This window comes from Rana temporaria, chromosome 1 (assembly GCF_905171775.1).
Source record: "Rana temporaria chromosome 1, aRanTem1.1, whole genome shotgun sequence".
Classification (NCBI taxonomy): Eukaryota; Metazoa; Chordata; class Amphibia; order Anura; family Ranidae; genus Rana; species Rana temporaria.
Genome location: NC_053489.1, coordinates 635,990,128 through 636,005,074, shown reverse-complemented (window position 1 = coordinate 636,005,074; position 14,947 = coordinate 635,990,128). Strand labels below are relative to the sequence as shown.

The 14,947-nt window shown below is 44.2% G+C and overlaps 1 protein-coding gene across 1 annotated transcript in view; it reads left to right on the top strand.

Moving 5' to 3' along the window:
- The first annotated feature begins 257 nt into the window (after positions 1-257).
- The window catches only part of HS3ST1 (heparan sulfate-glucosamine 3-sulfotransferase 1), a 44,163-nt gene continuing 29,473 nt past the window's right edge, over positions 258-14,947 (top strand). The window contains exon 1 of the mRNA XM_040335431.1: positions 258-353. The gene's annotated coding sequence lies outside the window, so the exon portion shown is untranslated. The remainder of the gene's footprint in view (positions 354-14,947) is intronic.

Genomic DNA, 14,947 nt, shown 5'->3' with positions numbered 1-14,947 from the left:
ATCCGAGTCCTGACACAGAGGAGGGCTGGGCAGGAACTGGGCTGACTTCAGGTATCCGCACTGAAGAGCCTCGAGAGGGAGGAAACCTGCCGGTGACATCACCGGGGGGAAGCTTTAAAAGAGCCCAAAGAAAAGAGCAGTCAGCTGAGAGCCGGCTACACCGAGGACGGGACCGAGCAATGGGCGACACAGGAGCCTAGGAACCGCACTGACAGCTCCCGGACTGACAGCAGCCGGACACCGCACTGACAGCACCCGGACACCGCACTGACAGCACCCGGACACCGCACTGACAGCGCCCGGACACCGCACTGACCGCGCACAGAGCGGGGACAGCGCTTCCCGACATGCAGGTAATTCAATAACCGGCAGGATCGCAGTCCTGGGATCACATAGAGAGTGGCTGGCATAGTTCTCCTAGGTGTGTGCGATCTGTGATACATTGTAACTTTATATGATTAGAGAAAAGACAAAGAGAGAGTCTATTACCGGGGGTGAGAAATATCCGACATAAGCAGAAATGTCCTGAAAATACGGGGCTGGCTGCAGAAGCTTCTATAATAGTGTATGGCTCTGGGAAGAGGTTCTGCAGCAGTGCCACTTCTATCATTGCTAGATCCCAAAGAGAACCTGTTCAAATGTTGGCTACAGAAGCTTATGTAATAGTGTGGTTCTGGCAAGAGGTTCTGCAGCAGTGCCACTTTCTGTCTTTGCTAGATATGTAACCCTGTCTAAAGAGAACCTGTAAAAGATTGGCTGCAGAAGCTTCTATAATAGTGTATGGCTCTGGGAAGAGGTTCTGCAGCAGTGTCACGTCTATCTTTGCTAGATCCCATCCCAAAGAGAACCTGTAAAAGATTGGCTGCAGAAGCTTCTATAATAGTGTTTGGCTCTGGGAAGAGGTTCTGCAGCAGTGCCACTTTCTGTCTTTGCTAGATCTGTAACCCAGCCTAAAGAGAACCTGTAAAAGATTGGCTACAGAAGCTTATATAATACAGTGTTGCCAACCTACCAGATTGAAATTGTACTGGTACAACACCCGAAATTTACTGGCGCAGCCACGTTTTTATTGGCATTTCACAAAAGTTACTAAATTACATTTTTAGGTGCAAAGTTCAGTATTTAGGCTACAAACTAGTACACTAGGCAAATAGCAATGTGATTTAAGGTAGATCTTAAGATAAAAAAAAGAAAATATTTTTGATATAAGGGCAAATTATTTAGTCACATCACCCCCTGCCTCCATCCCCCTCTGCCACCAACACCCCCTGCCTTCAAACCCCTCTGCGGTGCCTCCAATCTTCCCCTGCCTCCACCACCTCTGCGGTGCCACCAACAACCCGTCTCCACCCCCACCCTCTGCGGTGCCACCATCCCCCTCTGCGGTGCCACCAACACCCCCTGCCTCCAATTACCCCCTGCCACTAAATGCCTCCAATCCCCCCCCCCGGCTCCAATCCCCCCCCGGCTCCAATCCCCCCCCGGCTCCAATCCCCCCCCCCGGCTCCAATCTCCCCCTGCCTCCATCCCCCTCTGCGGTGCCACCGCAGCCACTATCACCCCCTGTCTCCAATCTCCCCCTGCCTCCATCCCCCTCTGCGGTGCCACCGCAGCCACTATCACCCCCTGCCTCCAATCTCCCCCTGCCTCCATCCCCCTCTGCGGTGCCACCGCAGCCACCATCACCCCCTGCCTCCAATCACCCCCTGCCTCCAATCGTCCCCTGCCTCCAATCTCCATGCGCAGTTCCAAGCCGAACCGATCTTGGCTATTTTTACTGGCACATTCCCGCAACCACGGACATTTACGAACGGGGGAAAAAGTGCCCGTTTTTACGAACTGTCCGTAAAAATACGGATGGTTGGTAACACTGATTTAATAGTGTTTGGTTCTGGGAAGAGGTTCTGCAGCAGTGCCACTTCTGTCATTGCTAGATCCCATCCCAAAAAGAACCTGTACCAATATTGGCTACAGAAGCTTCTATAATAATATAATAGTGTATGGCTCTGGAAAGAGGTTCTGCAACCGTGCCACTTGTCTTTGCAACTTATATGTAAACGATTGGCTACAGAAGCTTCTATAGTAGTGTATGACACTGGGAAGATGTTCTGCAGCAGTGCCACTTCTGTCTTTGCAAGATCTGTAATCCAGCCTAAAGAGAACCTGTAAAAAGATTAGCTACAGAAGCTTCTATAATAGTGTATGACACTAAGAGGTTCTGCAGCAGTGTCACTTCTGTCTTTGCTAGATCCCATCCCAAAGAGAACCTGTAAAAGATTGGCTACAGAAGCTTATATAATAATATAATGGTGTATGGCTCTGGGAAGAGGTTCTGCAGCAGTGCCACTTCTGTCTTTGCTAGATCCCATCCCAAAGTGAACCTGTAACATTTGGGCTGCAGGAGCTCTTACTAGTGGATGACACAGGGATGTGGGAGCAAAGAGGTTCTGCAGCAGTATTGCTTCTGATTTAGCTGCACATGTAACCCAAAGCGAACCTGTAAGATTGGTTGTAGAAACTCTAACAATAGTGGGTTACACTGGTCAGGACAGAGAAGGAAAGAGGTTCTGCAGCAGTGACTCTTCTGTTATATGAAAGTGAGAATAGAGGGCGCTGGGCCCATACAAATAATGTGTATAGTGCCGTGCACCAATCAACTAAGATTGGCAATTAATTAACAATCCCTAATGGGTAAATATATAACAAATAAAATCAAAATAGAGTCCCATATATTGCAGACAGCGCTGCACATTGAAAAAAAAACACAGCGTGAAATTCCAATGTGATCAATGATAATAAATGGAAAAAGTCCCAAACAATAAAGAAAATTTTGCAATCCACTTCGTTAGTTGTGATTTTCTTATAAGGAGAGAAAGTGCCACCACCGCTCTTAATAACTTTAATTCCACCCATAGTGCTTGATCTATAAATTGCTCTTACCAGAGCTCGTTGACCATTTTAATGAAAATATGGTCACACCAGCTTATGCAGAATTGTGCCTGCGCACATGAGGATATGGACAAACCGATATACAGATCCAGGAGCTCCACATGGGATATTTATGCAAGAGAAGAAAGCCAGGAAGACCAATAGCGTGATAGCGTTTATTTAAAAATCGTAAAAAAACATAAAAACAGCCAAATGGCCTCTTATTTGGGGGGGTGCCCACCCGGCACTGAGGCTACGGACTTGTTACCGCCAATCTGCGGTTTCAAATTTGGGATTCGAAGGGAGGTGGAAGCCGCCGCTATCTCACCGCCAATGGATCCTTGCCGACACTCCACAGCGCAGGGGGGACGTCACGTGACCAGGACTGCCTCCGACGTACGTTTCGTTATGCTAACGTCATCAGGGGGGCGTGTTATAGCTACATCTGTAACAAGGGCCATCTTAATAGCATCATGGGCCCCCGGGCAACGTAATGCTCTGGGGGCCCCTACAATGGAGACAGTGCAGGTAAACAGAAATCAAGTAGGTAGGGGGATATCTAGAGCGTAGAGGGGTCAGAGTGCTGGGGGCATATCTGGGATGTAGAGGGGCAGCCCGGGCTCAAGGACCAGCTGCTTTGGGGAAAGGGCAGGGGCCCCCCATGCAGCTGGGGCCCCTGGGCAGTGCCCAGGTGTGCCCTCATTAAGACAGCCCTCCCCTGGGTTACACTGGTCAGGACAGAGAAGGAAAGAGGTTCTGCAGCAGTGACTCTTCTGTTATAGCTACATCTGTAACCAGCCAAAGGTGAACCTGTAAAAAATTGGCTGCAGGAGCTCTTACTAGTGGATGACACAGGGATGTGGTAGCAAAGAGGTTCTGCATTTAATTGTCACTTCTGATTTAGCTACATATTTAACCCACAGTGAGAGCCCGTAGGATTGGCCGCAGAAGCTCTAACAATAGTCAGTTATACAGAGGGAGCAAAGAGGTTCTGCAGCAGTGACACTTCTGTTATAGCTGCATCTATACCCCAGCCTAAGGTGAACCTGTAAAAGACTGGCTGTAGAAGCACTTACTAATGCCTGACTTTTAAAAGAAAGCAAAGCGGTTCTGCAGCAGTGGCACTTCTGTCTTTTCTACATATGCAACCCAACCTAAAGTGAACCTGTAAAAGACTGGCTGCAGGAGCTCTTATGCCTTACACAAGGGGGCAAGGAGGTTCTGCAGCAGTGCCACTTTAGTTTTTTGCTAGATCTCTAAAGGGAACCTGTAAAAGACTGGCTGCAGGAGCTCTTATGCCTTACACTGGGGGACAAGGAGGTTCTGCAGCAGTGCCACTTTAGTTTTTTGCTAGATCTCTAAAGTGAACCTGTAAAAGACTGGCTGCAGGAGCTCTTATGCCTTACACGGGGGGACAAGGAGGTTCTGCAGCAGTGCCACTTTAGTTTTTTGCTAGATCTCTAAAGTGAACCTGTAAAAGACTGGCTGCAGGAGCTCTTATGCCTTACACGGGGGGACAAGGAGGTTCTGCAGCAGTGCCACTTTAGTTTTTTGCTAGATCTCTAAAGTGAACCTGTAAAAGACTGGCTGCAGGAGCTTTAACTACAGTGGGTGGCACTAGGAAGATGAAAGGGAGGTTCTGCAGCAGATCCACTTCTCTTTTCTACATCTGTAACCCAAACCTAAAATGAACCTTCACCAGACTGGCTGCAGAAGCTCTTATTAATACCTTACACCGAGGAACAAGGAGGTTCTGCAGCAGTGCCACTTCTGCTTTTGCTAGATCTGTAACCCAGCCTAGTGAACCTAAAAAAAGATTGGCTTTTTTTTTTTAACCAGTGTGGTTGACACTGGGCAGAGTAAACAAGGATGTTCTGCAGCAGTGCCACATCTGCCTTCTCTTGATTTGCCAGCCTTTCTGTATGTTGGCTACTTTCTGTGTGTCTGTTCCCAGATTGGTGTCACGGTTGATCAAAGTAGATGGGTTCAGATCTCTGGAGTCTCTGCCTACCCTGTCTCTAGAATGGCACAGAGAAGCAAGAGCACACTGGAAAAAAAATGAATAATGTATTTATTTAAACTCACCACTGGCAGTATGCCACGATTGAAATGGATAATGGTAACACAAATCGGACAGGTCAATTTCTTGGGGCAGCACAGTGGCTTAATGGTTAGCACTTCTGCCTTGTGGCATTAGAGTTCCTGGTTTGGAAAAGGGCAGTATCTGCATGGAGTTTGCACGTCCTCCCTGTAATTGCATGGGGTTTCAACACTGGTAGGTTATTTGGCTACTGTCTAAATTGGGTCTAGTATGGGCTAGATTCAGTAAGAATTTACGACGGCGTATCTATTGATACGCCGCGTAAATTCAAATCTGTGCCGGCGTATCTTCTTTCTGTATTCAGAAAGCAAGATGCGCCGAAATTAGGCTAAGATCCGACTGGCATAAGTCTCTTATGCCGTGGCGCTGCCGTCGATTTCAGCGTAGAATATGCAAATGAGCTGCATACGCCGATTCAGAAACGTACGTGCGCCCGGCGGCTTTTTTTACGTCGTTTGCGTAAGGCTTTTTCCGGCGTAACGTTACTCCTGCTATATGAGGCATAGCCAATGTTAAGTATGGACGTCGTTCCCGCGTCAAATGAAAAAAAAAAATCGTCGTTTGCGTAAGTCGTTCGCGAATAGGGCTTTGCGTAAATTACGATTAGGAGCATGCGCACTGGGATACGTTCACGGCCGGGGCATGCGCCGTTCGTGAGAAACGTCATTTACGTGGGGTCATGTTTTTTTTACATAAAACACGCCCACCTCTTGACAATTTGAATTCGGCGCGCTTATGCCGGCAGATTTACGCTACGCTGCCGCAACTTACAGAGCAAGTGCTTTGTGAATACTGCGGAGGCGTAGCGTAAATAGGATAAGCTACGCCCGCACAAACTTGCGTCCCCCCCCCCCCTACGTGAATCTAGCCCTATGTGTGTATGAATGATGGGGACTTTAGATTGTGAACTCTTGAGGGCAAGGACTGGTGTGAATATGAAGGAGATTTACTAAAATTGTAACACAGAATCTGGTGTAGTTGTGCATGGTAGCCAATCCGCTTCTAACTTCAGCTTGTTCAATTAAGCTTTCACAATAAAACCTGGAAGCGGATTGGTTCGTATGTGCACAGCTACACTAGATTTTGCACGCTTACGATTTGTAAATCTCCCCCATAGTTTGTAAAGCGCTGTGTAAACTGTTGGCACTATATAAATACCCAGTCACACTTGGTAGGCGTGTGCAGAAGTTGTTGGTTGCTTGTGCATGGTGGTTTATTTTTTTTTTTTTTTTTTTTTTTTTACTGCTTTGCAAGCATTTGTGCACATGTATGCAGTAGGGTTGCCACTTTTTCTTCAAGCCAAACTCGAACATTTTATCGTCACACAGCATTTTTTTTTTTTTTTTAGCATACAATAGGTTTGTAACAGACCTGGGACATCTTTGCAGTTTACAAATTGAATAGTAATGCGCCGTGCATAGTGTCCCCTCACTAGTCGCTATACCGTCTGAATAATGTGTCCGGGTTTCAGATGGTCTGACACCCAGACACATAATTCAAAACCGGGGCGGACTGACAACTCATGAGGCCCCCGGACAATAGAAGATTATGGGGCCCCTGGGCTTACAGATGGCCACCAGGCCAGGAGGCAGGGCAGCTAAAATCTTGGGATTTTCACATCAAAAGCATGTCAATTTCGGATATAGATTTTTACATACTATCCCTGGTTTTACTGAGCCTGGCAACCCTGATGGGGCCCCCTAGTGGCATGGGGCCCTCGGGCAGTGCCCGAGTGACTCAATGGTCAGTCCGTTCCTGATTCAAAACCTCAACTGTTCGGATGAATCCTGGACAGGTGGCAACCCTAGTATGCAGGCTTCTGGGGTGCACCTGGGGGAGTGCAGAGAACAGTTGTTCAGGGCAAAAACGCACAAAAAAAGGTTGGTCGCAAGTTTACAGTTTCCTCTATTGAAGTCTGAGGCCAAAAACAAAACACAGCACAGCTTTTCAAGCTTCATGTGACTGAGCGTGGAAATGTGAACAGCCTGCATTGGAACAAATCGGATTCCTACTGCTGAGCGTTGTGCGTAGGCTTGGGTGTAAAACATATGCAAAGATGTGAATGGGGCTGGGTGACATTCCCCTGTTCTCTGTACTATCTCTGCCTGCCACTCTTATCACTTATACAAACACACGTCAGCTATAATACAAGGAGTTGTAAAATGAAATGATTCTTGTATGTGTAGTGAACTTTGAACTTAATCCTTGCTCTACACTCCTGCTATGCACAGTGCTAGAACTGCTGAAGAACAACAAGTCTCAGCATGCACGGGCTGTTGAGAGAAGGGCAGGCAAATTCAGAATTTCAGAGTCTGTGTATATTGGAGGGAAATATAACTTTTAAGGTGCCAAAGATTGTAGTTAAAAAAATAAAAAATAAATATGAAGTTGGATGCCAGCTGTAATATTTGAGGCACTGGTGGCCAAGCTTCTGGGGTCATTTCAATCTTGCCAGTTGGGTTTCTATGCTATTTATTATTATTATTATTATTATTATTATTATTATTATTATTATTATTATTATTATTATTAGTTTTGTAATTATTATTTATTATTATTATTATTATTATTATTATTATTATTTATTATTATTTATATTATTATTATTATACAAGATTTAAATAGTGCCACCAGTTTGCGCATCGCTTTACAAAGTTGGGGCAGACGGTACAATTAAAATACAATTCAATACAGGAGGAATGAGAGGACCCTTTTCATTAGAGCTTACAATCTAGGACAGGGGTCTCCAAACTTTTCAAACAAAGGGCCACTTTATTGCCCTTCAGACTTTAGGAGGGCCGGATTGTGGCCAGCAAGGGAAGAAAATGTCACGGGCACGGCATCAGTGAGAACATATGGCCTCAGGGTTGGTGGTCAATGGGAAGAGGAGTATTCCCCCTATTAGTAGGAGGAATAGTATCTCATCATTGGTATGAGTGGATAATATAGTGCCCCAGTGGGAGGAATTGTGCCCCAAGGGCCGGATAAAGGCTAGCAAAGAGCCACATCTGGCCCTCGGGCCGCAGTTTGGAGACCCCTGATCTAGGAGATGATTTACTTTAACTGTATGCTTCTTCTGTTATGCCCCGTACACACCATCACTTTATGTGATGAAAAAAAACGACATTTTCTGTGAAGTAAAAAATTACGTTTTTGAAACTTCAATCTTCAAAGACGAAGTTGCCTACACACCATCGTTTTTCTCACAATGTTCTAGCAAAGCGAGGTTACGTTCTCACCACTTTTTCCATTGAAGCTTGCTTCATAAGTAGCTTCTGGGCATGCGCGGGTGAAAAAACGTTGTTTTAAACGATGTTTTTTACTACACACGGTCAATTTCTGTGAGGTAAAAGTTGACGTTTTGAAAAACGACACATAAAATTGAAGCATGCTTCAATTTTTTTTGATCGTTTTTTAGAAGACATAAAACAACGTTTTCCCCCACACACGGTCAATTAAAGTGACGTTTTTAAAAACGTCATTTTTTTTCATCACATAAAGTGATGGTGTGTACGCGGCATAAGGCTTGGCGTGTAAAAGTAAAACTGCGGCGAAAGGTTTATTTTCTGGTGATGAGCAACATGGAGATTTCCTGACATTGTAAAAAAAAAATTGGCATAAAATAAGCAACAATTGTAGTACTTGTCTTACTACGTTGTCTGATGATTGCAAGTGATGCCCCGATCTGCTGCAGCTGTGCTTTGACAATGAGTCTCTCACTTTGGCGGTCAGTTTGTGCTGATGGTCAGTTTCATCACGTCTCCCGACGTTCCCAATTTGGAGCCAAATCCCTATTTTCTGTTCTGAGACCTAAACCTCCTTTGAAAGGAGAAGTGTAAAGCAAGTGGCAATAAAAATCACTTGTGGGGATAAACCACTTATTTTTAGCATACAAAGGCCCTATAAGTGGTTGTAAACCCTTACAGACCACTTTTACCTACAGGCAAGCCTAGATTAAGGCTTACCTGTAGGTGCAAGAAATATCTTCTAAACCTACACGGTTTAGGAGATATTTACACTAGATGCTATGCATACTAGCTCATTATGCCTTTGTCTTGCAAGGTGTTTTTTTTTGCAGAGGGTTTACTTCCTCTTTAACACTTGTATGTCGCTGCAACGAGCGGTAAGCCATTGCAAAAAAGGGCAATGAATCTGGTGTATGTGTGACACCCCAACACACTACCGTGTTTCCCTGAAAATAAGACCTACCCCGAAAATAAGACCTAGCCTTCTGTAATATAAGCCTTACCCCGAAAATAAGACCTAGTTTAAAATGCTTGTGAAATTCTAGAATCCGTTTTTTATTATAGCAATTTCTTCGGCCGCTAGGTGGCGTTTCCGTCGAATTACGCATCGAGTATGCAAATTAGTTAGTTACGGCAATCCACGAACGTCCGTCCGGCGCATTTTTTTATGTCGTTTGCGTTCTGCTTTTTCCGGCGTATAGTTAAAGCTGCTGTTATGAGGCGTACACCATGTTAAGTATAGCCGTCGTTCCCGCATACAATTTAAACATTTTTACGTCGTTTGCGTAAGTCGTTCGCGAATAGAGATTTGCGTAGAATGACGTCACCGTCGTGAGCATTGGCTTGTTCCCGGGTTAATTTCGAGCATGCGCACTGGGATGCACGGACGGCGCAGTTAAAAAAAAAATGTCATTTACGTTGGGTCACGACGTATTGACATAAAACACGCCCCCATCACAGAGATTTGAATGGTGCGCCATTACGCCGCCAAAGATACACTACGCCGCCGTAACTTACGGCACAAATTCTTTCAGGATTAAAAAAAAAAAAGAACAAAGTTACGGTGGCGTAGTGTATCTTAGATACGCTGCGCCCAGCGCAGAGGTACGTGGATCTGCCCGATATTTTTAATTTTTTTTTAACTCTAACAAAACTTTTGTTTATACAAAAATATTTAAAAAGAATACATGTACATCGGAAGTGGGTTATGCTGCTGCTGCATACTATACTGACCGATACCAGCTGCACATGGAGTCTGGTTATATTTGCTGGCTGTGTCACGGTCCATTCAGGCCTCGCATCTAGAGTCCAATGGTCTAATATTAGTGGTCCTTTGTACTCCCCTGAATTATCTTAAAGGGGTTGTAAAGGTTTCTTTTATTTTCTAAATGGGTTCCTTTAAGCTAGTGTATTGTTGGTTCACTTACCTTTTCTTTCAATTTCCCTTCTAAATTATTTTTTTTTCTTTGTCTGAATTTCTCACTTCCTGTTTCTCTTCGGTAAGCTATCCACCATCATCCGAGGGGTGGAAAGTCATTTTGAACAGTTTACTGAGGAGGAACAGGAAGTGAGAAATTCAGACAAAGAAAAAACATTTAGAAGGGAAATGGAAGGAAAAGGTAAGTGAACCAACAATGCACTAGCTTAAAGGAACCTATTTAGAAAAAAAAAAAAAAACCTTTACAACCCACTTTAATACCATTTATTTAACACCCCTAGGAGATACCTTTCTCTGTCCACTCTGGAGACCCTAGCAGTTGTGCTGTGGTGGCTTTTTCGACCCCCTAGTTTCAAGTTGAAGGAAATATTGGGATGGCGACAGTTTCTTGGTTTTTAACATGGCTTTCCTCTCCTACATACCTCTCATAGATGGGTTGTTTGCATTTAGATTTAGGCACCTCCTGAAAAAGAGATATAATCCTCAAAACGTGCCAGATATCCTCTTCTGGTTTTGTATATCGAACCCTCATTTGTGTTTCACATCGTTGTACTATTAAATGCAAAGCCGCTTTTGATGTACATGTATTTTTTTTTTTTTTTTTTTTTTTTATATTTTTATATAAATAAGTCGTCTTGCCCACTTGCTAACCACCCCATAGCAGATTTACTGCTACAGGGCGGCGCGTGTGTGCATGTGATCCTGCACTTTGCTGGTGGTATGCTCCTGCTGTGATTTTACACAGCGGGAGCTTATCAGCGGGTCCCTGCGGACTCTATGTCCATCGCCACCCACTGATCATTCAGTACACCAGTCTGCCTATGCAAACAAGGCAGATTGCTGTTCTGTCAGTACAGAAGACATGAATCCTGTGTTTCTTTAAAGTAGAAACACTGATCCATGTCTTCCACTAATAAAAGCGCCTTCCTTGCTACACTGAACCATTAGCTAGGCACTCAGTTAACCCTTTTTTATCGCCCCTGATGGTAACCCCTTACAGTAAAGTGTCAGTGCAGATTTTTAGCACTAATCACTGTATTGGTGTCACTGGTTCCCAAAAAAGTGTCAGTTAGGTGATTGATTTTGTCCGCTGCAATATCGCAGTCCCGATAGAAGTCACTGATCGCCACCATTACTAGTAAAAAAAATGAAATAAATAAAAATATCACATAGTTTGTAGATGCTATAACTTTTGCACAAACCAATCAATATACGCTTATTGGGATTTTCTTCTACAATATATCCTATCTATCCCTCAGAATACATTGGTCTAAATTTCCAAAGAAATATATATATTTTTTTCTTGGATGCGTCTTAGAGCAGAATGTGTGTGTGTGTGTGTGTGTGTGTGTGTATATATATATATATATGTGTGTGTGTGTGTGTGTGTGTGTGTGTGTGTGTGTGTGTGTATGTATATATATATATATATATATGTGTGTATGTGTGTATGTATGTATGTATGTGTATATATCTATATATATATATCTATATATATATATATATATATATATATATATATATATATCTATCTATATATATATCTCTCTCATAATCAAAATTTGGGTAGTGTTGCACAACCGCGCAATTGTCGGTTAAAAATCCAGTGCCGTATCACAAAAAATGGCCTGGTCAGGAAGGAGATAAATCTTTTGGCGGTAAAGTAGTTGCTCGTATTAAAAAATTAAGATAAAAAAAAAGTTCTCAGCCTATGCCTATATAGTCCCACAATAAAGTGGGTTTTCCCAATACGATTTGTTGGGATGATGGCATCTTCAAACACCTTACAATTATCCACTACAGGCACTGCTCACTTAACGACCAGGTTCTGTTCCAGCGACCCGATCGTTAAACGAGGAGTCACAAGTAATCAATATTTTAAGCATTCTTAACTGCTGTACTGTATTCTGAAAAAAGGATTAAACACAACTCCAACTCAATAACGTTTTAATTTGCGTAAGTACAGAACCCAAAAACCTAAACAAAATCCTGTACTGTAAAATACAATGATGTACAGTGCCCAAAAAGTAAGAGCTGGTCGTAAGTCGTTGAATGAGGAGAGTCTGTATATCGTTGGCGTCAGTGGGATGCATTGTGCCCCTTTGTTGGTGTCGGGGGGGGGGGGGGGGGATTATGCTCCATTGTTGCCATCAGCGGATACCCTAAAGGCCGGATCTGGGGCAGAAGCGGCTCTTTAATTAGGCAAATTTGGATGTCGCCTAAGGTCTTGCACTCACAGGGGCCTCGTGGCCGCCTAATTTGCCTCTGCTCAATCACTGTGTGCTAGCTCCCTGCATCTTTCTGCAGCCATTTTTATTTGTTTGAATTTTTTTACCCCTTATGGGCATGAGTGGGGCTCACAAAGGCCTCACAAAGCTTAGAGCCGCCTCTGCTCTGGAGTATTGCATGGTGCCATCCGTTGTCCACCACCATCCATTTACCTTGATCTCAACACTGTATGGAGTGCAGTCTAGAACTCTACTATTGTGCGGTAAAACACCACAAGGGATCACAAATTGTGATTGGCGTTACTGAGTGTTCTTTTTCCACATACCCTGTGCTAAATATTGTCTCCAATTTCCATTCCAAAAAACTGGGTATTTTACTAACGGACCTTCGTCTCGTAGGTGTGCGCAGTCTATTGCATTAGGGTGTGCACCCCAAAGCTCAAACACACACTACTGATCACTCACGATGTTAATTCAGAAAGGGAAGGGGATGGTCAATTACATATTTACCGACCCCCTTCCTCCACTCATCCTAAAACATCCTTGCAGCAACAGCTGTTGGGAGAGGAGGGAAGCTGTTAGCACTTCAGGGGAAAAGGGGGGGAGCCAGGAAAGTAGGGGGAATCTGTGCTGTAAAGGGTGATTAGGGCATACCTCCCAACTTTTTGAGCTGGGAATGAGGGACACCTATCGGCAAAAGCATGCAGGCATAGAACACACCCCTTGCCACGCCCCCTTAAAGGAGACTTTCACAAAAAAACAAGATTGGTTAAACCCACGAGTGCTTTTTTTAAACCACTACTATTCCTTTATATTGGCGTTTTGAATTTATAAATGCAGCAATTTAGAAGTTGGATGAAAGGTTTAGTGCTGGAAAACACTTTTTGATAGATAAAGTGCATTTTATATACAACTTTATAGATCAGACCAAAATGAGGGACAGAGGGACATTGCTCCAAATCAGGGACAGTCCCTCGAAATCAGGGACAGTTGGGAGCTATGTATTAGGGTGTGCCAGGGCACACCCTGTGCGCACGCCTATGCTTCGTCCGTTTGTAGTTGGTGGTTGCCAGAGCTTTTTTTCTCAGAAAATAGGTGCAGGAACTCAACCACGACCCCGTTCAGATTTCACAAACAGTAGAAGGGTGTTAAAGGGGCATTAAACACCAGAATTGCATTACATGCAGAGTGCAGAGTTCAGGGGGGGGGGGGGGGTTACACACAGAGTGCAGAGCTGTCACTTGTAAACACAGAAACCAGACTTCTGTGTTTACAAGTGATTGTGGTGAGCAGGCACCAAAGGGTCTGAGCCAAAAGTGGTGGAACTGAGTTCTCCCAAGTTCCCCCTGAAAAAAAGCCCTGGTGGTTGCACATGATCCATCAGATGTTCAATCAGTCGGAAAACATCAGCTTGGATTCTTCTGCTACGACTATTCTTCGCATACATGGATGGTATAGAGAAGCTTGTACATATTTGAAGTCAGGCAGCCGGAGATTTTTGTCGCACAATAACCCCCTTTGTTAACTCGCACGCTATATAGTTATTTCTAGTTGGCGCCTGAATCGGTCCTGTCACTGAGGAAAATGTTCCTATATATCTTCCAGTCCTGCTTTGTATCTGTAAAAAGATGCCATTGATTTGGGTTGGGGATAACCGGCCTCCAATTCATTTAGTGCACTTTTCCTGGAATATTTCCTAATTACTTTCTTCTCCAACCTGGCTGTAAAAGGCGTCTTATTGTTCCTGCACCACTCAGCTTTATAGATTACTTTTTATCGCTTCTGTGGTTTATTGCCAAGCGTTGCCATATGGTTTAGTTCTGCAGTTTTTGATGAAGGGTTTGTACTTCCCCCGTCTTTCTTCTCTTCATATGAACCGATCATTAGATCTGCTGTCTATGACGGCTTACATAATCGAATAATACCCATCGGAGAGCGTGTAACGCTGTCAGTGGGGTTGGGACGTGTGCTTTACATTACGTACACATGTTTCCAATCAGAGGGAAGCTACAGGCTTGTCGGTATGAGAGCTGGAATGTATGTGACATTACCGTACTGACGGCATTCCTGCAGGGTTCCTCTGACTTTATTGCATTTTTGTTGTAGGCACCATGGGGGTGAGAGACGGTAACGCACAAAACAATATTCTAATGTTAAATTCCTGGGCTGGGGATTGGAGGATAATAAGGCAGCTTAAGGGGCTTGGAAGAATAACTTGGATGCTTTTTAGTATGTCGCAGAGTTGGAGTTTAGATATAAATTAATTTGGAGCAGATGATATACTGAAAGCAGATTACATTTTTTTTTCTCTATTGGATAATTATTTTTTTTAAAAAGCTCGTAAACATTCAGGGGCAGATCCACAGAGATCTGCACCCGCGCAGCATATCTGAGATACGCTACGCCGCCGTAACTTACCCGGCTTTGGTTCGAATCCATAAAGATTTCGCGCCGTAAGTTACGGCGGCGTAGTCTATCTCTCGCGGCGTAACGGCGCGCAATTCAA